Source organism: Aedes albopictus, chromosome 2 (genome assembly GCF_035046485.1).
Source record: "Aedes albopictus strain Foshan chromosome 2, AalbF5, whole genome shotgun sequence".
In the NCBI taxonomy this organism is placed as follows: Eukaryota; Metazoa; Arthropoda; class Insecta; order Diptera; family Culicidae; genus Aedes; species Aedes albopictus.
In genome coordinates this window covers 143,905,423-143,932,192 of record NC_085137.1, presented here as the reverse complement: position 1 = coordinate 143,932,192, position 26,770 = coordinate 143,905,423, and positions in this window count along the sequence as shown.

The window sequence follows — 26,770 nt, the reverse complement described above, 5'->3', positions numbered from 1 at the left end:
GTGAACAGCGTTTGCTGAATTCAGCTCCTCGATTTGAGTTCGACAAGCGATAACTATCTTCGACCTGGAGTTGGCCGAAGCAAGTGCTTTAATAGCAGCCTGGCTATCTGAACAGAAGTATATTACTTTGCCCATTACGTGCTGCTGAAGTGCTGATTGCAGTCCGCACATAAGAGCAAAGATTTCGGCCTGAAAAACGGTGCAGTGTCTACCAAGTGAATAAGACTGATGCAGCCTTAGCTCACGAGAATAAACACCAGCACCTGCTCGACCTTCGAGAAGGGAGCCATCAGTGTAACATACGATGCCGTCTGAAATACTTCTCTCCAGATAACCAGATGTCCACTCTTCCCGGGAAGGGAATTTCGTGGAAAATGTCCTACATGGAAAATTACAAGCAATTGTGAGATCACTTGGAGCAAGGACAATTTTGTCCCAATTCACCAAAAGTGGAAACAACGAGGTGTGTGTTGATGTGCGGTTCACAGGAGTTTCCTCTAGTAGACCGAGTACCCGTAGACGGTAAGTGCAAGAAAGAGCTTCTTGTTTGAGACGAATGTGTAGTGGAGCAACGTCAAAGAGAACTTCGAGCGCTGCCGTGGGAGTTAAAGAGAACGCTCCAGATATCGCCATTAAGCACATCCTTTGGAGATGGCCTAACTTTGATTGGACCGTTCTCATTTCGCCCTTTAGCCACCACACAAGACATCCATAAGCCAATATTGGCCGAACAACAGTTGTGTGGATCCATTTGATATACTTGGGTTTTAGACCCCAAGTTGTACCAAAGGTTCGCCGGCATTGCCCGAAGGCCATACAAGATTCTGAACTCAACATGAGGTGTCCTGGAATGCTTGGAATCAACGTACTTTACCTGTTCAGTCACATTGATTTCAGAATCAAAGAGACGTAAAGGTCGAACACCATTACGTTTTCGCTTTCAGAACAATAGATGTTTTACTCGGATTTACCGAAAAGCCATATTGGCGACACCAACCCTCAACTACCTGAAGAGCGTTTTGCATCAGGTCGAAAAGGGTGCTGATGCACATACCAACTAACAATGTTAGGTAGTCGTCGGCAAAACCATAAGTAGGAAAACCGTTATTATTGAGTTGCCTCAATAGCGTATCTGCTAAGAGATTCCACAAAAGTGGTGACAAGACTCCCCCTTGGGGGCATCCACAAACACTCATTTTCCTAATCGCCACTTGACGCAATGTCGCGAAGAGATTTCGGTTTTTGAGCATTTGGTGAATCCAATTGGAAATCATTGGCGGCTTCCAATATGGCATCGAAAGGCACATTGTCAAAGACACCTAGGATATCTAAGAAAACACCCAAACAAGATTGCTTTTGAGCGAATGCTTTCTCGAGTGACTCTCGTAAAAGAGTCACAGTGGACTTACCAGATCGGTAGACATGTTGGTTCACATGAAGAGGCACGTTGGCCCGATGAACATCACGGATGTGATGATCCACAATGCGTTCTAAGCATTTCAGAAAGAAAGAGGTCAAACTGATAGGTCTGAAGCTCTTTGCTTCTTCATACGACGCACGACCCATTTTCGGAATAAACTTCACAGTGATATCCCGCCAGGATTTGGGAATATACCCTGTAGCAAAACTGCAAACAAGTATTTTTTTTTCAAAACATGTTTCAAATGATCAAATCCCTTCTGAAGCAAAATAGGATAAATCCCATATGCCCCAGGAGATTTGAAAGGAGTAAAGCTATTAAGTGCCCACTCAATCGATTCTATAGTTACAATACTCCGAGCCGAGGCCAAGGAATCGTAACTACAAGAAAAGACATCAGGTTCATCCGAAGATGTAATATCCACACATCCAGGGAAGTGCGTGCTGAATAAGCACTCCAGAACTTCATCAGAGGAAGTCAAATCGCCATTTGGCAAACGATGTTTGTTCACACGGAAATCCTTCTCTCTCGTTTGTCGGGTGAAGATCACTGCGTCCAGATTTTAGAACTATTGTGATATACCCTTTTGCTGTGAGGTACACAAGTTATCTCAGTAACATATTTGTCACTGAGATACCTTGGTATCGACTGAACTCAAGACCATCTATTATTGATGAATAGAGATCCTGAGTTACAGTATGTGACTCCCCCATTCTGGCGAGACTAGCTTTATGAAGCCAACCACGTCCTTGGGAGATAAGATCCATATGTCAGCAGGCCCTAAAAAGGGCTTGCTGAGAACTTTGAACCTACGTTGAGTGAGTGCACTGCAATAGCAGAGGATGTGTTCTGATGTTTCCCTCTTCTCGTCACAGAAGCGGCAATTTGAGGTTTGGATTGCTCCGATCTTTTGTAGATGGTATCTGCAGGGGCAGTGTCCAGTTATTAGACCGGTGTAGATGTTGAGATCTCTTTTGTTGAGACCTAATAGCTGTTGGGTTTTCTTGGGGTTTATCGTTACGAGCCTTTTGGATTGGCTCGTATGGGGAAGTGCATTCCAGTTTGAACTGATTTGACTGACCATATATTTGTTCAGTTCCATTTTTACAGAGCAGTCTGAGATCCCGCAGAAGGGCTCAGGGCCAATGAACCTTTCTTTAGATCCATTCCTGGCTAGCTCATCAGCAATCTCGTTTCCCTCTAGACCCGTATGTTCTGGGATCCAATATAGGTAGACTCGATTGCGTATGGATAAGTTTTTCAAAGCCAGAATGCATTCCCATACTAGCTTTGAGTTACAAGTGTAGTTATTAAGCGACTTAAGTGCCGCTTGGCTGTCAGAGAAAATACATATTTTTGCAAACCTATACTTTCTCCTCAGGCATAATAACAAGCATTCTAATATTGCATATATTTCCGCCTGAAATACTGTGGGCCACTGTCCTAAGTGGACAGAGATTTTTGTTCTAGGGCCATAGATTCCGGAGCCTGTCAGATTATTCATTTTCGAACCATCTGTGAAGAAATTTATAGAGCCTGTTGGAACGCTGGGTCCACCTCCTTCCCACTCCTGGCGGGAAGGAATGAACACATCGTAAGGTAAGTCATAATTGACTACCGTTTCCATCCAGTCACTACAAATTCCTATTGCGGGATTTATGGCAAATTCATTTAATATGCTGAGGTGTTCCCGACAGCAGTGTTTTTGTTCTCTTTAACCTTAGAGCACTTTTTTCCGCTTCCAGCTTTATGAATTGATCTAACCGGGGCAGGTGAAGCATTGCGTCTAGGGCCAAAGTGGGTGTACTACGAACTGCACCAGTGATCGCTATGCAAGCGGTGCGTTGGATTTTGTTGAGCTTCGCCCTTGCAGCAGCCTTATTAGTTTTAGGCCATCAGACAAGGGAAGCGTAAGTAGTCCTGGAACGAACAATGGTTTTATATATCCACATGATCATACTTGGTTTTAGGCCCCATCTTTTAAACAGGCTTTTTGAACAAATCCAAAGTGTATTGAGACCTTTCTGCACAACTGATTGGAGATGAGAGTTCCAATTCAGTCTTGCGTCGAGTATGACACCTAGATATTTTACTTCGCTTGAATAAACTAGTTGTGTATGATTCAAGAAAAGGGGTTTCAGTTGGACCTTCCTCCGTTTGGTGAAAGGGATAATGGAAGTTTTTGTAGGATTTATGCCTAGTTGTTCCTTTTGACACCAGGAAAAAGTGTGATTTAGGGCAGATTGCATTCTTTCCACGATAACACTTTCGAATTTGCCTCGTACAATAATGACAACGTCATCAGCATATCCAACCACTTCGAAGCCTCTTCTCTCTAAGCTGTCTAGAAGCTCATCCACCACCAGTGACCACAACAAAGGAGAAAGCACTCCGCCTTGCGGACACCCCATTGTTGCTTTAACAGTAATATATGAACCGCTAAGCTCAGAGGAGATTTTTCGATTAGCTAGCATAGCATGTACCCAGGTAACAATGCATGGGTCGAATTTTCTCCTCAACATTGCTGACCCTATAGACGAATAAGAAGCGTTATCGAATGCGCCCTCAATATCAAGAAATGCTACAAGAGCAATTTCTTTTGCATTAAGTGTTTTTTTCGATCTTTTGAACTACCGTATGTAGTGCCGAGATCGAAGATTTTCCACTTTGATAAGCAAATTGGTTTTTTGACAAAGGCATTGCTTTCATAAATTTGTGATTTATGTACTCGCATAGTACCTTTTCCATAATTTTGAGCATTACAGAGGATAAACTTATCGGCCTGAATGCTTTGGGGTTGGTTTTATCTCTCTTTCCTGCCTTCGGAATGAAGACAGCCCGGATTTGACGCCAATCGTTGGGTATATGCCCCAAAATCAGACTCGCCCTAAAAATCTCAACCAAGGGTGGAACCAGTGTTTTCTCCTCTTTTTGGATCAACGCTGGGAATATTCCATCCATGCCAGGAGACTTAAATGGCTCGAAATATCTCACAGCCCTCTCAACCCTGGCCCGAGTGAAAGCTTCCTTTGCAACCTTTATTGCGTCTTTTTTAGATCCAGAAACCCAAGATTGGATCTCTTGTGGATCTGAGACAGCAATTCCAGTGACTTGGTCGCCGATGCTCGACTCAGGGATTGAATCAGGGAAGTGGATCTTTAACAACTCGCTCAGTGTATCGCTAGGCTCTACAGTGAGCGAACCATCCGTCTTTCGGAGGCTACCCACACCATTGGAGTGGCCTTTTGAAAGAGTTTTTTGGAGTCTGACCACTACGGGTGTATTCTCTATGCTTTCACATATTAGAATCCACGATTTCCGTTTGGCTGACCTTATTTCTTTGTTGTAGTTCGTCAGGGCCTTTCTGTTAAGGCTCCAATCGCCGGTTCGCTTGGCACGATTGAATTCCCTACGCGCAGTTTTCCTAAGCTTCTCAAGAGTTTTATTCCACCATGGAACGTCTCTGCTCGAACTAATTGATTTAGTTGGACAGCTCTCTTGGTAGGCATTAAGGATTTTGTTTTTAATGGATTTGGACGCATCTTCCAATTGTGTAATGGACTTGATGTGACTTTCTATGATGTACTCTTCAAATTGTAGGATAGCTGAGTAGCATTCCCAATCAGTTTCCTTAGGATCTTTAAGCGTTTTTTTTATCGTTAGACCCCCTTCCCATTCGAAGATGATGTGTTTGTGGTCTGACATTGATATTTCTTCAGAAACATGCCAGTTTTTTATTTTATCAAAGATAGACCAACTACATAGAGTCAAGTCCAAAACTTCCTGACGAATGAGGTTTTCAAACGTGGGCTTGTCACCAACATTACAAATGTCAAAGAGAGAAACTGTAACAGGTGCTCACCTCTGGTGTTTATATTTGTACTTCCCCATACGGTGTGATGTGCATTTGCGTCACACTCTATGACGAAGGGGATGTTGTGTCGGTGGCTGTAGGCTACGAGCGCAGCTATTTCTGGAGGAGGGATTTCGTCCACGTCACCTGGGAAGTATGCCGAGACCATCAAGATCTCTCTACTCCCTCTAGCGGAAGGTACCTCCATCCTGACAGCTACGATGTCCCTTTTTATGAATTCTGAAATTGGAAAGTATTTACAGTTGTTATGTAATAAAATAGCCGCTCTAGGAGAAAGCTGGCTGTCATCATATACCAACTTACATGAGTGTTGTGGAATACCTTGTATTCTGGATTTATTGACCCATGGCTTTTGAATGAGGGCTACGGTTAGATTCTCTTTGGTGAACCTCCGACAGAGCACACCCGTGGCGCTCTCAGCATGGTGGAGGTTCACTTGCAGAACTTTAGTCGCCATTTCCGGGGTTCCCGCTTTTTTCCGGACGACGACTATCCGGCTTTGGATGTTGCGGATCATCAGGGTGTCGTTTGGTGTTACAGTTTGGGTTGTTTCTCTTCCCTGTAGCGACCTGGCCCGCCAGTTTCGCCTCTGTGGTCGCTTTTTGCACTCCCTTTGCCCTGTTTAGATACCTTTGGTTTGGTACCACTAGAGCAGGGAGTCGCATATAAGCTTCGAGCTTTTCCTTTAGAGGCGGACTGACTAGCCTTTATGGTGCTTTTGGGGTGAGATTTACTAACCTCGCCCGAACCGGAGGCTTCCTCAGATTTCTCTTGGGTCGGCCTTCCAGTTAGCCGAACCTTGCCCAAACAGGAGGCCTCCTCAGATTGCCAGGTCGGCCTTCCAGTCGGATTGGCGGTATCGGCAGTCGGTTGATCTGTAATCTTCCTTAGTTGGATTTCACCAAATCGGTCGTCGTCATAGCTGGAGCTGGGAAGAATGCTCGGATCATCTCTGGACGTGGAATCGCCACTTCGTCCATTGCCATCAGCTCTGCACTTTCCCAGGGTTTCATGGATGGGGATATTCTCTTTAACCACTCAGCAGTCTCTTGATCCTTACAGATTAGAACCATGTAACCGGACTTGTAGATGAGGTTGTTGAATTTGGGTTTTATTGGCTCGTTTCGTTGTTGAACTACTCTGAGCAGGAGTGCTTCTTGTAGAAGGTCTAACTGGGCTGTAGTGAGTTGGACAGTGGGAAAGTCTTTGGGTATTATCCCGACCTTCACGCTTTTGGCCATATCACTGTAGCTGATACCAGCTGTTTTCCTCATGGGTGGGTTTTGTTGTCCAGACACGTTTGTGTGAGGCGCGTTGTTTGTGGACTGTTGGGCGCGCTCTCTCGGATCCAGATGGTGCTTCACCCTTTTTTGTTTGGGGTCCTCTGTGGCGGATTTGTCTAGGTCGTTTCTCGAGCGTTTTGAGGAAGTGGGCTCGCTCTCCTTATTCAGGATTATGGACAAGGCCTCATTCCGGTCTTTCCCCTTCTCCCGGAGAGTTCAAGCTGCTTCCTCTGCGAGCGTGTGAGTGTGGGGAATTTCTTACTCGGAGCTCCCTTGGCTTCCGTAGAACCCTTGTTATCTTCGAATCCTTTGCTACTTGCTAAAGATTCTTGGGGGTTGATGACGATCCGTATACCATCATCTTCGTTATCTTCCATGTCCAGCAGGTTGGAGTCGGTCGATGAGGGGTGTTGTAGATCGGGATCAGCTTTGTCGAAACATGTGCTGCTCCGGGAGGTAGGCGTTGAGGGGCAGGATATTTCCATCTTCTCCTGCGAACTACTGAGTAGCTGGTCTTCGGTAAGGCCAAGCTGACTCAGAGTATTCTCCACTTCGCTCTCACACGACTAAGAGAGGCAGTCGTCACCTTGAAGGTTGTTTGTAAAATTTGTACTCATTTTTGGTCCCACGAGTAGCTAGGGAAATAAATGTCCGCTGCACCAGTGCCCCGCCGTAGTGCAGTACGGGCTGCTTACTGGGGTGTTCGCCCTGGTGCACCCCAGGCTCCGTTCGCGGTTGAGTATGTTTATAACCCCCTCAACCATTCAGCCCTCGGCACGGGTCGCATGACACCTTGGCATTGGGGTTTATCCATTTTTTCTTTACACGATGGCCATGAATAACAGCCATCGCAACCTTCCTCCTTTACCAGGGCTTAGGACCTGTAGCTCAGGAAATCCTTAGATTTCGCAATGATTTTATTTAACCGACTCAAACTGGAAACATTTGTATAAAGGTTTTTCCAGCCGGATCGTTCAGTAGACCGGAGAGCTTTCTGATAGGCCTTGCGAGAACACCTGAAAGCCTCCGAACCAGCCAAACGTCGTCTGTTCCAACTCTTTCTATATTGTTTCCTGAGTTTTCGCTAGATCAGAGTTCCACCAAGGGGTTTCTCTTGTGATCTTCACAGACCGTAGAGGGCATGCTTTTTCAAAAGCTTCCATGATGAAGGTCGTTGTAGTATCAACGGCATCATCTAAATCACTTGGAGTGTCAATTGATGGTGAGTATCCATGAAATTTGGCCGCAATCAAATCAGTAAAAAGATCCCAGTTTGTTGACCGGGGATTCCTGAAACGCAGTGTTTACGAAGTAACATTTAAATGTTCAAAAAAGATGTAGCGATGGTCTGATAAAGATTCTTCATCTGACACATGCCAATTGGTCAGCTCGTGACTAATTCTACTAGAGCAAAGCGTTATGTCTAACACTTCCTCTCTAGCAGATACCATGAAGGTTGGGCGGTTGCCTATATTAAGTAATGCAAGATCTGTACTACTTAAGTATTCCATCAAACTAGAGCCTCTCAAGTTGATGTCTGAGCTGCCCCAGATTATATGGTGAGCATTAGCATCACTGCCAACATTTAGTGGAAGGCCTTTTGAAGTACAGTATGCGATGACTTGTTCGAAAGCCTACGGATGCTTCATCATGCGGTAAATAAACCGAACAATAGACGTATTTCCTGTTGAGGTTTCCAACAGATACATCAATTGTGATAGCACATACATCTCTGGTGGTTAGTTCAGAGATGAGTGTAGCAACTATTGCGTTGTTGACAAGCACACAGTAACTCGAGGCATGACACGCGAGTTTGCCATTTCATGTTTACTGAAAGTAGCAAACACCCCGGGTACACAAAGTTTCCTAGATATAAATTTCCCTTACGGAAGTAAGGTTCTTGAACCAAGGCCACTTGTGCTGAACCATTTTGCATAAGTCTGCAAAGATGGATTGTTGCTGTTCTTTTATGCTGAAGATTGATCTGAGCTATCCTAACCGTAGCCACTACCCAAACTAGGCAAGATTAAACTCTTCGCAACCACAGCACAACAAAGATAGCAGCAACAAAATCAGATCGGTATCGATTGGAAACGCCGAGGATACACAGAATACACTGTGTAAATCGCACATTGCGAAACCATATAGGTGAAAATTTAAACTAATTAACAACATCTTGAGGAAGATCTGCTCAAGGTTTTTCACAGCTCCGCCTGTGCTACGAAGAGGTAAGAATAGGAGTTTCACCCAAATTTTGCACAGGTAAAAATCACTGAAAAGGATTAGAAGAGCTTTTTTTCTGGGTTGATACGATCAAATTTTATATGCGAGTTGGTAAACATTGCCACTAGATCCATTTACTAAACAGAAAAAGTCTCTCGGATTATATCTTCACCGAAACTTTTCCTTATTCCATTGATGCATACATGCTCAATTACGAAAGGTACTCTTTGAGCAAAGGAACTAATATAAGCTATTTTCCATCGTTTATTTTAACTTTTCCTTTGAGAACGTTGCTCTTGTAGCAGCAACGATTAAGTACCAACGAATATGCTATTTATAACTCAAACGGTAACGCACAACCTCATAGCAGAACCATGCGGAGGGTGTATGGGTTCGATTCTACTATGGACTAGTATCTTTTCTTAAAGGGCATTTTCACATGGCATCCTTAGGCAATACAATCGTTTCTCAGCCAATGACTGTGGAATAACTCATGCATAGAACAAGAAATATAGTAGCAAATTTTATTCCAGTGGGGTTGTTAAGCCAGAAAGAGGAGCAAAAGAACATTCTGCGTTCTTCTAACTAGAATAGAAATCCTTACCCAGGCCATAATGCCATTCATCGCCCATTGAAGGTGCTCTTCAAGATGAAATACGAAACAGCCGCGAGTGAGTTTTATTTGCTCTTCATATTAAAATTGTTAAGTTCAACTCTCGACAAGGAAGGTAGAGAACAATCTTTTGTTTCGTTGCCATCGTCGTCGTAGCGTTTGCGTTGTCATCAGCACCACAAGGATCGTCGTCATACGTATTCGCGACTATACAAGCTGGTAAAACTCAATGCCATTCGGAAGGTGGCTTCATTACTTCAGGGGTCGCGCATTCTTCATGGGAAGAGGTGATAATAAATGAGCAAAATAGGATTGACAGGGATTAGGGGTTCGTTTTCCGTGAAAGAGAGAGGGGATCGCTTTTACTGAAAGTAAGACACCGTCATTCTTCAAACGGCACAAGAAAGTCTAAAACAAACGAATAAGTTCTTGTTTGAATAGGCATCTGCGTTGGAGTCGTTGTCATTTAGAACAACGGTGTTGCTGTTGAAATATGGGTTCTTGCGATGAGGGGGGGAGTGTTTGCCATTTTTCCGCCTAAAGTGGGTATTGAATAGAAAAGAATGACGCTTTCAAATTGAGTGTGTTTTGTTCTAATTGTTGATGAATGTGCTTAAAAGTGAATACTTAGCTGCTGTTGTCTTTGGTAATGTATAAATAGGATTATATTATAAGTCTCATCGGTTGTAATGCAAAGTTACACAACATCAATTTTATTTATTGATTTTGGGAAGAAATGTTTGTGTTTCAAAACTAAAGATTTGCTTGCTTGATTAAGCGTCGATAATAAATTGAAATGTGTAACCGGAATAAAAGATAGTTTTGTTTTCAACAAGCAACGAACAACTTTAAGAATTACTAGCTATTTATCATTTGTTTTCCCTCTAGATTGAAATGTAGTGCAACTTTGAAATGAAATTTTGCAAAAGATTACATCAACTTTTTACTGAATTACTCGCACCCCGCAGTGCGAGTTCGTGCCAATGAAATTATTTATTCATGTCTCATCAAACAGAAACTCAATAAAGATGTAATCATGGAGCTGATGAAATGAAAGCAACGACATCCGGAAATTCTTCCAAATGATATTTGCGCCATATGTTTTTAACAATCATTTCCTTTGTCAGGAAATCGTTCCTCCCGCTCCAGTCCTACCAATATCGCAATCCCCTCATGTTTGCACCCGCATTTCCGCTCATGTTTCAAAGATTTTCATTTTTCAGTTTTTTTTCGTCCTAAATAGCATCCCATCTCATGGAAAATTCGAAAAATATGCAGATGTAAGGATCCTGTTCGCATCCCTTCAGCAATGCATTCGAACAGTAGCACGAGACGCTCTCCCTTCCTTGATCCGGTTTTGATTTTTCCGCTCACCCAGTCCAGTAACCACTTCAACGGTTAAGAAGCGAGCCAAGACAAGCGGAAAACTGTACGCGACCGCCTGTTTATAATCCCACAATCTCAAAGAGGGGACCATTGCTGCAGCACTTGCTTCTCTATACGGAACAGAATGACTACTAAAGGAGAAGAGTGCCAAGATGTGCTTCCAAGTGGATACGGCGGTGCGGTCGGTTGGTAACGGAAAGTTGACTGCATGGTTGATGAGAAATCGAAAAAGTTTGGCCCCAAATTGGCGTTGTTTGCAGACAAAGAGCAGATGTCTAAAATGGCCCATTTTCTTGTGGCGAAGTTTTGAATTAATAGTCCCGATTCGGCCAGGCGGATTGGGTTGAGTAAACGGGGAAGATTTTTCTGGCAGGGAACGTCATATAGACACTTGGGTTTGAGCAGGGGGGGGGGGGGGATTTTAGGATCAAAGTTGTAGTTCTAATGATGATTGCTGTTTTGATCAAAGTTAGCAGAAGAATTCTTGCTGGAGTCTTTTTAGATGATTGAATATGACAAAAATGAAACGCTGAAGAAAAACACTGTACCGTAATCTGAAGTTGATGACTATAAGATTTATGTCCTTCAACTGCTGAGGACAATTCTGTTTCAATGGAAGAACTTAAGACGAAATTCAATTGTATGAATATATTGGGAAAATTTCTGAAAGTCTGTATGCCAATTTTGTCAGATTAAAAAAAATATATAGATATTTTAGACGTGTATTTAAACTCGGTTTAAAGATTATGTTTCGAAAAATCGCTTCTCATCAACGCCTTGTATCTCGGACGAATCACAAATCACTTTTATTCATTCATGGTAGGGGGCCGTTCATAAACCACGTAGGCATTTGGGGGAGGGGGAGGTCTGATCAAAGTCTACGAGGGGGGAGGGGGGGTCTAAGATGGCCAAATTGTGGTCTACGTGGTTTTTGAACCGCCCTAGGCTTATTGAACATAGCTTTGAGTTTAAATTGATGTTACCATATAAGTTGTATTTGTTAATACCACATTTTTGCGAAAGTAAGACGATTTTTTTTAGAAATTGCGTTTAGTGGGTTATTCTGTAACTTACTAAACTATATAGGGGCTGTCCAGTGTCCATAAACCACGTGATCATTTTTTGGGAGTTTCCGAACCCCCCCCCCCCCCCCGCGTGATCAGTCGTTCATACAAAAAAAAATACATTTGTACGGACCGTGGTCTTTGGCCGAAACCACAACCACCCCCCCCCCCCCCCCCCCCTATCATGACCACGTGGTTTATGGCCCCTTATTTGAAGTGACACTATACAAAGTGTACTTTAGAGAATACAAAACAAAAGTCTACGACTATCTTTGTCATGTAATTTTACAACGAACATTCTCAATAATATAATAGCATGAAACGAGCACACCCATTTATGTGTCTCTATCGCTGGTTGTCTGTGTATCTCGACGTCGAACAAATCACGAAAGCAAGCACGCACTAATTTGGATGAATTGCTGCAAAGCTACCGCACAACTCCGATCTTTGGCTACCATACGAACGAACCACCTTAACGGAACTATAGCTTATCCAGAGAAATCATCCAACCTGGCGGAGTGAAGAACACAAAGAAGACCTATTCCGCAAACGTCAAATTTTTATTATATTTAATGGCGTTCAGCTGCATACAAACGTGCTGAAACTACCTTCGATTTTGTATTACTCTTTATTATGGAAAAACTGAACAAGCTACATATTTTCATTTGGGCAACTAAAAGATCATTCTAAGAAAGATCGAAATCTGATACAGTGGACGTTCGCTCGGTGCAAACGGTTTAACTGCAATGCTTTTTAACTGCAAGTCCGCTAAGTGCAACAATTTTGCAGTTATCGCACCGCTTTCTGTCAAAAACAAAACGTCAACAGAGTTGCGATGTTTTCCAGATGCACTACAGCTGCATTGCGATGTTTTTGAGTGCATTTTGGCTGCGTCCAACAACAATTGACAACCGTTTGACAATTGTCAGTCGTTGCAGTTAGCGAAATGGTATCGAACGTCTACTGTATTATTTAAATTTTGCGCAAAATGCAGGTGATACTGACTTGCAATTCACGGCAGTGTAACAATCAATGAAATCTTATGAGTCCCCGCGTAGTTTCACATGGACAAAACTGTAACCAGTTGAACGATATACATACATACATTTATTTGTTCAACATCATTAAGACAAGACATAATCAACAATAGTACGCCACAATACTCGGTTTGTGGCTGCCGCTCTCCATCCTCGGTCGCGCCCAATGCTCGCCAAGTCACGCTCCACCTGGTCCACCCATCGTGCTCTCTGCGCTCCACGCCTTCTTGTGCCAACCGGATCCGTTGCAAACACCAGCTTTGCAGGGTTGTTGTCCGGCATTCTTACAACATGCCCTGCCCACCGTATCCTTCCGGCTTTGGCCACCTTCTGGATGCTGGGTTCGCCGTAAAGTGCAGCGAGCTCGTGGTTCATCCTTCTCCGCCACACACCGTTCTCCTGCACACCGCCGAAGATCGTTCTTAGCACGGGTCGCTCGAAAACTCTGAGTGCTTGCAGGTCCTCCTCGAGCATGGTCCATGTCTCGTGCCCGTAGAGGATCACCGGTCTTATTAGCGTTTTGTACATGGTGCATTTGGTGCGTGGGTGAATCTTTTTCGAACGCAGTTTCTTCTGGAGCCCGTAGTAGGCCCGACTTCCGCTGATGATGCGCCTCCGAATTTCACGGCTCACGTTGTTGTCAGCCGTCAGTAAGGATCCGAGGTAGACGAATTCCTCCACCACCTCGAAAGTATCCCCGTCTATCGTAACATTACTACCCAGACGGGTCCGGTCGTGTTCGGTTTCGCCTACCAGCATGTACTTTGTTTTTGAGGCATTCTCCACCAGTCCGACCTTTGCTGCTTCGCGTTTCAGGCGGGTGTACAGTTCTGCGTTCCAAATGTTCTAGCGATAATGTCCATGTCGTCCGCAAAGCACACAAATTGACCGGGTTTTATGAAAATCGTTGAGCCCGGCTCGTCGCATCACACCTTCCAGCGCGATGTTGAAGAGTAGACATGAGAGTCCGTCACCTTGTCGCAGTCCCCGGCGAGATACGAATGAACTGGATAGTTCACCCGAAACCCTTACGCAGTTTTGCACACCATCCATCGTTGCTTTAATCAGTCTAGTCAGCTTCCCAGGAAAGCCGTTTTCGTCCATGATTCTCCATAGCTCTGCGCGGTTTGAAGTCGATGAACAGGTGGTGCGTTGGGACCTGGTATTCACGGCATTTCTGGAGGATTTGCCGTACGGTAAAGATCTGGTCCGTTGTCGACCGGCCGTCGATGAAGCCGGCTTGATAAGTTCCCACGAACTCATTTGTTTTAGGTGACAGACGACGGATAGCACTTTGTAGGCAGCATTCAAAATAGTGATCGCCCTGAAGTTCTCACATTCCAAATGGTCGCCTTTCTTGTGAATGGGGCAGATTACCCCTTCCTTCCACTCCTCCGGTAGCTGTTCGGTTTCCCAGATCCATGACTATCAGCCGATGCAGACAGGTGACCAACTATTCTGGGCCCATCTTGATGAGTTCAGCTGCGATACCAGCTGCTTTGTTGGTTTTGAGCTGGTGAATGGCATCCTTAACTTCCCTCAGCGTGGGAGTTGGTTCATTTCCGTCATCCGCTGCACTGGCGTCGTCGTTTCTTCCGTTGCCGTGGGCTCCCGTGCCTACGTTCTCCTCGCCGTTCAGGTGCTGATCGAAGTGCTGCTTCCACCTTTCAATCACCTCACGTCCGTCCGTCAAGAGGCCTCCGTCTTTATCCCTGCATATTTCGGCTCGCGGCACGAAGCCGTTGCGGTATGCGTTGAGCTTCTGATAGAACTTCCGTGTTTCTTGGGAACGGCACAGCAGTTCCATTTCTTCACACTCAGCTTCTTCCAGGCGGCGCTTTTTCTCCCGAAAGAGGCGGGTCTGCTGTTTCCGCTTCTGTTTGTAACGTTCCACGTTCTGTCGAGTCCCTTGCTGCAGCATTACCGCCCTCGCTGCGTTCTTCTCCTCCAAAACCATTCTGCACTCTTCGTCGAACCATTCGTTCCGTCGATTCCGTTCCACGTACTCGATGGTGCTCTCGGCTGCGTCGTTGATGGCTGCTTTCACTGTACTCCAGCAGTCCTCTAGAGGGGCCTCATCGAGCTCGCCCTCGTCTGGCAACGCGGCTTCGAGATTCTGCGCGTATGCTGAGGCGACATCCGGTTGCTTCAGTCGCCCTAGGTTGTACCGTGGTGGTCGCCGGTACCGTACATTGTTGATGACGGAGAGTTTTGGGCGCAGTTTGACCATCACCAGATAGTGGTCGGAGTCGATGTTGGCGCCACGATAGGTCCTGACGTCGATAATGTCAGAGAAGTGCCGTCCGTCAATCAGAACGTGGTCGATTTGAGATTCCGTCTGCTGTGGTGATCTCCAGGTGTAACGATAAGGGAGGCTGTGTTGGAAAAAGGTGCTACGTATGGCCATATTTTTGGAGGCGGCGAAATCAATGAGTCGTAGGCCGTTTTCGTTCGCTTGCTGGTGGGCGCTGAACTTACCAATCGTCGGTCTGAATTCCTCCTCCTGGCCTACCTGAGCGTTCAAATCTTCTATGATGATCTTGACGTCGCGGCTTGGGCAGCGATCGTACTCGCGTTCGAGCTGCGCGTAAAATGCGTCCTTGTCATCATCAGTACTTCCGGAGTGTGGGCTGTGCACGTTTATTATGCTGAAGTTGAAGAATCGGCCCTTGATCCTCAACCTGCACATTCTTTCGTCGATCGGCCACCAACCGATCACGCGCCTCTGCATATCACCCATCACGATGAAAGCTGTTCCCAGCTCGCGTGTGTTGCCGCAGCTCTGGTAGATGGTATGATTACCTCTAAACGTTCGCACCATGGATCCTGTCCAACACACCTCCTGCAGCGCTACGATGGCGAACCCGCGGTCCTTCAGTAGATCGGCGAGTATGCGGGTGCTCCCAATGAAGTTGAGAGATCGGCAGTTCCACGTACCGAGTTTCCAATCGCAAGTCCTTTTTGTTCGCTGGGGTCGTTGCCGTTGGTCTCGGTTCGTATTAAAGGGTGAGTCGTTAATTATTGTGCCACCCTACTTTCAACTGATTCCCAAATTGTCTACAGTTCACGAAACGAAACCAAATTTTTAGAATGTTTACAATGTTTTACAATGTATTTCAACTTTTTGGTGTAGGTTCAAATTTAGGATGAGTTTAAGCAAAATTCACGACATTTTAGTTTGACGCCCTCCATGTGGACATGTTCAGGTTCCACTTGAAACAAATAATCAAAGCTCTCTGGTTTGTTTTTGTGCATCGTGCCTGGTTTTCACCCAGCTCCAAGCTTATGTTTCATTGATAACCGTTCCTGAAACCTATTGACGAACATTAAGATGATCCGATAATGTATAATCAATAATGGTTCCAAGGCGCGATATCATAATTTTAGATTTTAGCATGTTATTGTACAACATCTATTTGAGAACTGTTAACTAATTTTATTCTATATCGACCGGCATCTCACTGATAACTGCTCAATTACACATATGTAAACAATAGACTATAAGGAGAAACTGAATAAAATTTGGTTGATTTCGATGAAGTAGGAAAAAAGTTACGTTAGTTTGAAAATGGCACAATAATTATCGACTCACCCTTTATTCTGTTGCTGATTTTCCGTTACAATGGTTTTTTACGGCTGGCTCGTAGGGCCTGACACCAACCCTCTACTTTCCGGAAGACTATAGTGCACAGTTGAGCTTAGAGTCCTTCCCTGGCACTCGGACGTAGATCAGCCGCCCCTAACATGGGGATCAGACGCTGTTGTGAGCCGCTCCTCCTGGAGAACAGACGCTCAGGTTTGCCGAAGCAAACCCCCCCTTCCCTGTCAGCCTACGACCAAAGTTCCCACCGGGGTTGGTTACCCGATCTTCCCTAAGGTTGCTCATAGTTTCCGGCCGGTACCGCGTGAAGGTAGGGATAGGAGTTGCTGGGCAGAGGCTAGTGGATCACAATGGGATCTGAATTGCGCAGCATACCCAGCCTTTACCGTACCAATGAACGATATGTTTGTTGTGTCATTTATTAAACGGATGAAAGTACGACATTCATCAACATATCCTTTGAGTTTGGTTTACATGCATTCTCTGTACACGAGAAAGGCACCATCGCCGCTAAATAGATTAAATAGGGATTTTTCTTTGATTTAAATGTGGTTTAAACTTTCGTTAAAATGACTGGAATAAAGCAATTTCCTGAAGCTGCTTGAAACTTACTTAGCATAGCATAGCATAGCATGAATACTTGCACAAATCTTGGATGGAGTTGCAAAGTTGAATATTTCCATTGACATTGCTGATGTCGCTACTATCTACAATGTCATAGATTCACTCAGCTCCACACACCTGGCCAAGTCCTTGCAAGCATTTATAAATCCCTTCATCAACTTAGAAAGAGCCCAGAACTGAAGCATCTTCCAATAGATGAAAGGATGTTGAAAATAGCGAATTTTCAACTTATATGCAGTTATAAAGTAAATATACTGAAATAGAAATATTTTTAAATAAATAATATTGGAAAGATCTCACCAATTGTTGTGGGGTTTTTGTGGTTCAATGCCGATCATCTAATTGTCTTGATTAATGTTCTTCTCAGCAAAGAACAACACAATACTGAACACTAAACACCCGCGCATCTATTGTTTTGATTTTCACTCGAGACAATAGCGAACGCGATCGATTATGCTGCCATACTCACCCCTACAGGAGTGATGCATGCACAGCCAAGAACAACACAATACTCCTGAAGCTGCTTGAAACTTACTTGTGCATTTTTTTTCGCTTATTTTAGTAAACAAAACCAAAACACTCAAAGTGGGATCGCAATCGGTCAAAGAACAATTCCAATAGCTGCTTCCCGTCTAAAATACGAGATTCATTTCCTCAATTTTCCTCTCGAAAATCGAATCCGAAATGCAATGTTGAATGGCACTTTCCTAACCTATCTTCTGAAAGGAGTGTCGTTACTTCAAGATGTGCGGGAGAGTGTGGAGGCAGGTTAGAAGTCATAAATATTTTATTGAATTTATTTATGGTTTTCCAAGTGGTCCTCCTCAGACCGCCGCTCTCGACAATCACCTCTCGGTACTGTGCCCTTTTGTTTTACGACAAAAGAAATGCATCGATCGATTGGTTTGTTCGTTCGTTCGATTTGGCATCCGAGTGCTGCTAGAGACAGCTCTCAAGAAGCAATAAATTTCCATTTTTCAATCGTCTTGGGAGGAATAAACATTTAATTGGGATTTTGATTTTTCTACATATGTTCGACGATTTTTATTGCATTTTTTGCAAGGAGTTGAGAAGTTAGCTGCCGTTATCCGACATAACATCAAAATGCATTGCAGAGTTGAGACTGAGAGGAATGTAGACACGTCTTGGGATTCTTCTGTCAGTGTTAGACTAGACGGAGATCCAAAGAACTATGCATACACGCACGAAGAACCGCTGAGTCTGGCTGGGTCTGGAACCTAAGTACACTGCATACAATGGTTCTCCAGATTCGTGCTCAGAAATGGGAAAAGACGGAACATCCATGGGGGGAAATTCCGTAACAGGCATCATTAAAATTTTATTTAATGTCTTTTAATAAACAGAAACGTTCATGTTTCCGTTCTGTCTAGTTTGTGTGTCGTCTTGTTTTGTTGTTGTTCGGTAATGGCGAGTCCTTTTCGTTTGTCTAGCTGGTGAGGAGGAATTCAAGATGTTGTGGAACATTTAAAGACCTTCTTGTTTCATGGAGCTATTCAGCTTGGGATGCCCTTCGTGTTTGTAGCGCACGATTAATTTTACATTCAACGAGATATCGCACATGACATGCAGTGCTGCCAGCAGTGCATTTTTGATAATGTTTTGTGAATGACGCAAGGTAAACGCTGGGTAACGCGTAATTCCAACTCTACCAGCGATAATTCTCGGATATCATAGATTACCCAACTTTGTCTCATATGTGCCGTTTTTATATTTTGGTCCAAAATGACACATTACATGATGTGCATAAGTGTGCACAATAACTGGCAACATTGCTTTATGCTACAGAATTCGTTCCGGGACATGAAGAACTTGTTACCCAACATAACGACCAAACGAACATGAGCATGAAATTCTACATCATCTGCCATTTCACCGGACCGGCTCCCCGGGTGCCTGACTCCAAACATAGTCCTCATCCCTGCCAATAAACACACATACGCCAAGGCCTAAGTGTCTTCCGCTGCAGAAGCAGCATTATTATTGTGTGTTTCTCCCCTGCCTGTCCCGGAACTCCGGCCAAGAATCGTCACACCAGAGTGAGGGGGAACAAGTCCACCAGCACCACTCGACTGAACCCTTAACCGTTTCATCCCGACGTTGTTCGAGTATGTCCTTTGATGGTGCTCGATGTGAGAATGTGTTTGGGTGCCTGTACCTTTGAGCATACCACCGAACACTTTTCACAAGACACTTGAGCTTTGGTTCACCCTGCGAACCGGGCGGGGGGACGGTCCAACAACCGGAACCTGGAGGATCCGGCAAATTGTAAAAACAGACAAGCCGGGCAATAAACATACATGTTTCTCGATGCTCATTTTCCAACTAGACCAGACCAAACAAATAAAAGACGATGGAACGAAAGATACCGGCCGCCTTGGCACAACGCAACGCATTCTACACTCCTTCTTCGATTTTCCCCGCTTTCGGCGTCCGATGCGGTTTCGGCCGGCAACTTAGCATAAATTCCGCACTAAATTGGGCGTAGAACGTTTTAGTGTCCTTTTGTGTGGGATAATTTGCCACAATCGGTTCACGGAGCCGTCCTTGTTCAGCCCCATAAAGATGACATTTGTTATCTTTTAAACTGGAACGTGACGGTGTGGTTGTCTTCTAGGTCGGGTGGTATCTGTTCTAAATGGAACTGGGAATGTTTGAAAAATTCTCCAATTTAAAATCTTTTTGATTACTTCTTATAATATCTGAGGGCTGCCAAATGGTGAGTCGAAAAGGAGAGCGCCCAACATAGCTCTGGTTCTTGCAAGTCCCTACCTCATGCTTCCACGGGTCAATCGATGACAAAGACCGCCAACTAAGAGTTGTGTGCAGTGCTGTCATGCTAAAATCAGAGCTGGTTACCCAAGTTTTCAAAATAGCTGCGCCCCTTATGATGCTACGCCCCCATATAAATAATTCAAGCATTGAGCTCAATTTAACTATTTTGCTGTTCCCAAAATAAAGCAAACAAGACAATTTTCCCGCTCACAAAAAAGTGTTAGTCTTGGATGTTAAAATTGCGCTCATCTTATACCAAAAAAGGATAATAGATTTTTCAGTTCCCAAAATATAAAGTGGCTATCTCAGATTCGAAAACAGCTGTCATCATAAATCAATAACAATGTGAAAATTCCTTCGCTTTTCAATGAGCTGCGATCTCAGTCGTAGAAATTCCCTCAAAATATATCATTAACAATGTAATATATGAAATCACGGATTTATATGATTTTGTTTGGACAAGTTTAATCATATTTGAAAAATAATAGTGTAATAGTTTTCAATTTATCAAATTTGTTGGTCGGAAAAAAATACATATCATAATTCAAAGATAAGTGGTGTAATAGCTGCAAACTTCATAAAATAAAATAAAAAACTAGTGGTGATATCAGATGAAAAACTTGCACTCATAATATCAAGTAGAATGTGACAAATTTTAATTCAATTTAACTATATTCTATTTATACTAGAAAATTGCTCTCATCGCAAATTGATAAAAATGTGAGAATGTCTGTCTACCCATTTAAAATAAAGGATTTGCAATCTAAGATGATAAAATATATTATCTAATTGAAAACATTGAGACAATTTTGAAGTACTTAAACAAAATAAACGAGTTTGAATGTTAGATGAGACCATTGCGCTCTTCATACATTAAAAACAGAAATTAATTTGTCGGCTCCCCAAAATAGAAGCGGCGATCGAGGCGGCGATCTTATATTCATAAAACTTCACTCATCGGATAGCCATATGAAACTTCGTCGCTCTTTATAATAAAAGAGTCGCGTACTTAGTTGGAAAAATGTTGCTGTCATATTAAATAGATAATTTGAAAATTGCGCTCATCAAACATGTAAAAATGTTCGCTCTCCTCATAATATTAAAAAAAACTGAAAACTGAAACGATTTCTGTTAACTGGCCAAAAGAGAAAAAACTTTCGCTAACTTAGAAAAATTTGACCTACCCTAATACGTTAACTACTTTGAATTACCCTAATGAACTAGATGTAACTTGTTTTCCTTTCCAAGTAAACTTACACTACCACAACTATAGACAACCTGTGTAACCCAGTCAGAACAGAAATAAAATGAGTCTATTAGCCTGTGTACACACAGCATATGCTGTCAAAATTCCTTTGGCTTTTGACTTATACTGCGAGCTCTGTTTAGGTGCTATCCTGCTCACTCATACAGGAATTTTGAACACAGTGCTCGCAGTAAAAGTCAAAATCTCACAGCATGCAGAGGCTAATTGCAAACAGTAAAGCTGTTCGGGCGCGTTCTTTCGTTATTTCTCCCCGTCCGAATAATTCCCCGCGAGTTGGAAGTCCGCCATATTCGAAGTCCGCTGCGAAACCCTCGAAGGCCGGTTCCCGAGATTTGGTCCGTTGTGAGCTGTGACCGGGACCGGAAAAAAATCTGGATTTTACATGGTCCTTCGGCTCGGATTTTCGGTTCGGTCGTTTTCCCGGTATGCAAAAGTGCAAATCCGTCCGACTCGTGTTACTGTGAAATTCAGTGTTTGGACGAAAAAGTGATCAGTGAACCACTCGGCAGTTTTTCTTCCCTTCTGTTGGTTCTGTTTCAATTACCAAGCGGTGTATGTTCTCTCGTCGAGTCGCATGTTTCACGAAGGAACACAAAGAGGATACTCCGATATAAACAAGCTGCGGCGATGAGCGGGTATCGCTAAGTGTAACACTTACCGATGATCGCTCATCGTTGGCTTGGGGCAACTGTGAATAATCGTTATTTTCATAAGTGTTTAATGCGTTTTCGCTTTAAAAACGTGAAATACTATTTAATTTAACTGTATTCATGACGTTGCAGGTTGTGTAGTCACAATAAAAAAAGAATTATGGCAATAAAATATTCTTACCGAATGCATCGCTTTCATTAGCGTCATCGAGCATCTTCTCTCTTGATTGCGCTCTCGTTTCGAACCGGGCAAGAGAATGAACAGCATTTCGGGGAGCGTTCCCGAGCATGTTGGTTCATGAAATGTTACATTCGCGAATATATCACTTGCTGAGCATGGACCATTCAGTGGTTCGCGATAAAAATCCACACACTGCTGTGAAATTACGCCAAGGATTGGCTGACACCGACAAGGTGTAGTGAAATTGAATCCTCCACATAAAATTGTGCGAGAAACGGTGAAAAAAGTGCGAAAGTGGCTAAAAATCGACGAAATTCGGTCGATATCCGAAATTGCGCAGTGAAATTTCTCGAAGCGCCACCGAAAGAAAAGAGAAGTTCAAGGGCGGCCATCCTGTGCCGAGAAATTTCCACGAGATTCAGCCAGGTTTCAGAGTGTGTGAGTGAAGGAGATCCAACTTGGATCACGAAGTACAGTGCCAGTGTATTGTGGGGAAAGAAAGCAGAGAAGATACGGCACTTGTGAGTGTCTTTAGTGGTGGCTACCCCGACCACTGCGGCTGAGTGGTACAGGCCATCCAAGTGAGAAGAGAATAGTGCGCCGTTCAGTTGTTGCTGTGTATTCCCCACGCAGACCGAGGATTATTTGCGTGTATGCTACCTGCGCTGCTGCTATGTGCGTCGGCGAGAGCAGAGCAAAGAGCGAACTGCCGTTCGTTTGCTCGCGTTTCATTTTCCACGCTGTTCCCGAGGATTCTCTGCCAGCCAGCCACAACAGGGATCGACTGCTGCTGCCGTCATTGAGTGAGTACCTACGCTGCTTCTTTATCATTGCACACGACTCGCGTCGTGGTTCGTTAACCCGTGCCGTTGTCGTCGGCGTCGGTGAGGTACGACTGTTCGTCGTCTCGTTTAGTCGGTTCGGTTGGTCGAGCCTATTGGGGACTACGAAGGTTGATGAGCCGGGAAACACTCTTTCTTCCTAGGGAACGTCCATAAATTACGTCACGCTTTTAGGGGGGAGGGGGGGGTTCAGAAAAGTGTGACGACCCTTACAAAAATTTAAGAGGTCTCATACAAAAAGTGTGACATAGGGGGGAGGGGGGGTTGAAAATGGGCAATTTTTGCGTGACGTAATTTATGGACGTTCCCCTACGGGGTTTCTTATGGGAGTATGAGTGAAAAAAAAGCAAAAAATCTTCTTTCCTTCACTTTCTCACAGAAAACCGCAAACAAAATCATCACCTTCGTAGTCCCCAATTGCTGGCACGGAAAGAAATTCGTTTCGTTTCGACTATCGCGTTGAGCCACCGTAAAGACAATGATTAAGGTTGAGGGTGATAAACAAGCAGATGTCCTGAGCCGGGTTCCTGATTTCCACTTTTTATCTTCTTCCACATTCGAAGACAGTCAGCAGCGAACGGTTGTCGCTTTAGTTCGTGTGTATGCTTGTCAGCGACGACAGCAAACTCCGGCGAACGGTGGAAAGCCACACTTGGATATGCGAATGCGATTCGTGAGTGATGCGATTGATATTGTGCATACGAATATTGGATGTTTTCGAATTATTTTCTTTGCTAATCTAGCATTTCAACAACAATACAGTAAAAATGTACAAGGGATACTCAAAATAACTGGGACAGGTAAAATTTTCACTTGTCAAAAAATGTTCAATTCGCTGTAAATTTTTGAAAAGGGCATCAAATATTCTCAAATTTTCACTGTAAGTTCATCAACTAGTTGTGGAGAATTCCCAGAAGAAATTCCTGGAGGAATTTTTGGAAGAATTTCTTGAGGATTAACTAAAAAAAATTCAAGAGAAATCCCTGGAGGAATTCCTGGACGAATCCCAGGAGGAATCCCTGGAGGTATTCCTGGAATAACGCCTATAGGAATTCCTGGGGGAATCCCTGGAGGAGTTCCTGTAGGAATTCCTGGAGGATTTCCTGAGAAATTCCTGGAGGAATACCTAGAGGTATTTCTGGAGGAAATTCTGGAGGAATCTTTGGAGGAATCCCTGGAGGAAGCCCTAGAGGAAGCCCTAGATGAATTACTGGAGGTATCCCTGGAGGAATTCCTGGAGGAATACTTGGAAAAATTCTTGGAGGAACCCTGGAGAAATTCCTTAAGAAATCCCTGGAGAAATTCCTCGACGAATCGCTGGATGTATTCCTGGAGGAATCCCTGGACGAATTCCTTGAAGAAACCTTGGAGGAACTCCTGGAGCAATCGCTAGGGGAAATCCAGTAAGTATTCCTGGAGGATTTTCTGAGGACTTCCTTGAGGATTTCCTGTAGGTATTTTTGGAGAAATTCCTGTAGGAATGCTTGAAGGAATCCCTGGAGTTATTTTTGAAAGAATTATGATAATTAGCTTTATTAAGAACAGGGCCCCTATAGCCACAGCTATAAAGGCGTGGGTATTCAGTATGACCAAGCTGAGGGTGACGGGTTTGATTCCCGGTCAGTCCAGGATTTTTTCGTAATGGAAATTTCCTTGGGCATAGAGTATCTTCGTGCCTGCCACACGATATACACATGCACAATGGTCATTGGCAGAGGAAGCTCTCAGTTAATAACTGTGGAAGTTCTCATAGAACACTTAGCTGAGTAGCAGGCTTTGTCCCAGTTGGGACTTTACGCCAAGAAGAAGAGGAGCTTTATTAAGGAAATTTTCAGCCCTTGGCTGGTCGATCTCCGGTTTTTTTGAAAGAATTTGTGCAGGATTTCTTGGAGGAAACCCTGGAGGAAGCCCTGGAGGAATTCCTGGAGGTATCCCTGGAGAAATTCATGAAAAAAAATCCTTGGAGGAATACTTGAAAAAAAACCCCTAGAGAAATTCGTTAAGGAATCCCTGGAGAAAATCCTGGAGGAATCGATGGATGTATTCCTGGAGGAATCCCTGGAGGAATTGCTTAACCTTCCTACGGTGTTCGGGTCAATATGACCCGGATCGCACTTTTCAGGCGCAATATCTTTTGATTCTGATTTGCTACAGCTTTGAAACTTTGTGACTTTTAATGTTTTGCCAAAAACTTATTTTTAAAATTTTGACCGATAATTTTGGCCGTTTCTGAAGGGCTGGACAAAAAAAGTTACGTTTAAGGTGTTCGGGTCATATTGACCCGGATTTGGTACAACGATTTCACAGTCATTTCTCAATAAAATAATAAAGTTTTTGTACTCAAAATTATCGTTGGGGCTTAAATTTTGTGGATCCGGCTCAAAACTAAGGTTCGGTTGGATGTGGCCACTTGGAACCGACACCAGAGGGACCATGGTTTGGCCATTTTCGCAGGAGGGTATTTTTCGCAATAAGTTATGCGAAATGCAGCTGATTTGAATGTTTGAAGTGCTAAATGCACCGGAGAAAGCAGCATCAAACTGCCCCAACCACTAAGCTAAATGACCAGATGAGTTTTGGCTATCAGGTGGCCACGGGACTAAATCTTGAGGCCTCGGAACGGCTTCCCGGAGACCCCCGATAGGTGACCATTTTACAAATATGGTGAATCCATGCCGTGCGACATATCAAACGTTGCAGAATTTTATGGAGAATACATCAGTGACCACTTCAGAAGCCAGAACAAAGATTGACCACTTGGTGGTCCTGGAACCGATTCCCGGGACCCCGGAAATGTGGCCAATTCTTATATGATCTTGGCACAATGGCACATCGAAATTCGCAGAATTTCATTGATAATTCACCAGTCATCAAACCAGCAACTGAAGACAACTTTGTCCGCTTGGTGATCTCGGAACCGGTTCGCAGGGCCGGTTTCGAGGACCCCGGAAATGTAGTCAATTCTCGATTTTTTTTACTATGCCGTGCGACATATCTAAATTTGCAGAATTTTGTTGCGAATATATCGGTGGCCACGTCAGATACGAAAAGCAGGATTGGCCACTTAGTGGTCCTGGAACAGGTTCCCGGTAACCAGTTCACAGGACTCCGAAAATGTGGCCAATTCTGCAGTTTGAATGACCTTGCCGTATGGCACATCAAAATTCTCAGAACATCATGTATAGATAATTCATCAGTCATCAAACAAGCAACAGGAAACAACATTGTCCACTTGGTGGTCCCGGAGCCGGTTCCCAGGACCGGTTCCAAGGACCCCCAAAATGTGATCAATTCTCGAAAATTTTTACCATGCCGTGCGAATTTTTCAGAATTTTGATGCGAATATATCAGTGGCCACGTCAGATACGAAAAACAGGATTGGCCACTTGGAGGTTCTGGACTCGGATCCGGAGGCCGCGGAAATGTGGCCAGTTCTCGCATTGTGTATGACCATCTCATGTGGCACACCAAAATTCGCAGAATTTCATAGATAATTCATCAGTGATCAAACCAGCAACTGAAGACAACATTATCTACCTGGTGGTTCCGGAACAGGTTCCCGGGACCGGTTCTCAAGTCCTCGGCAATGAGATCAATTCTCGCATTTTCTATGATCATGCGTCCGATGCATCGAAATGTGCAGAATTTTGATGCTCACATCAGGTATCAAAGGCAGAATTAGCCACTTGGTGATCCTGGAACCTGTTTCCAGGACCCCGAGAATGTGGCCAATTCTCGCATTTTGTATGACCATCTCGTGCGGCACATCAAAATTCTCAGAATTTTATAATGAATTCATCAGTTTTCAAGCCAACTACGGGAAACAACATTGTCCACCTAGTAGTCGCGGAAGCGATTACCAGGCCCCTTGAAAAGTGCTCAATTCCTGTAATGTCTTTGATCACGCTATCC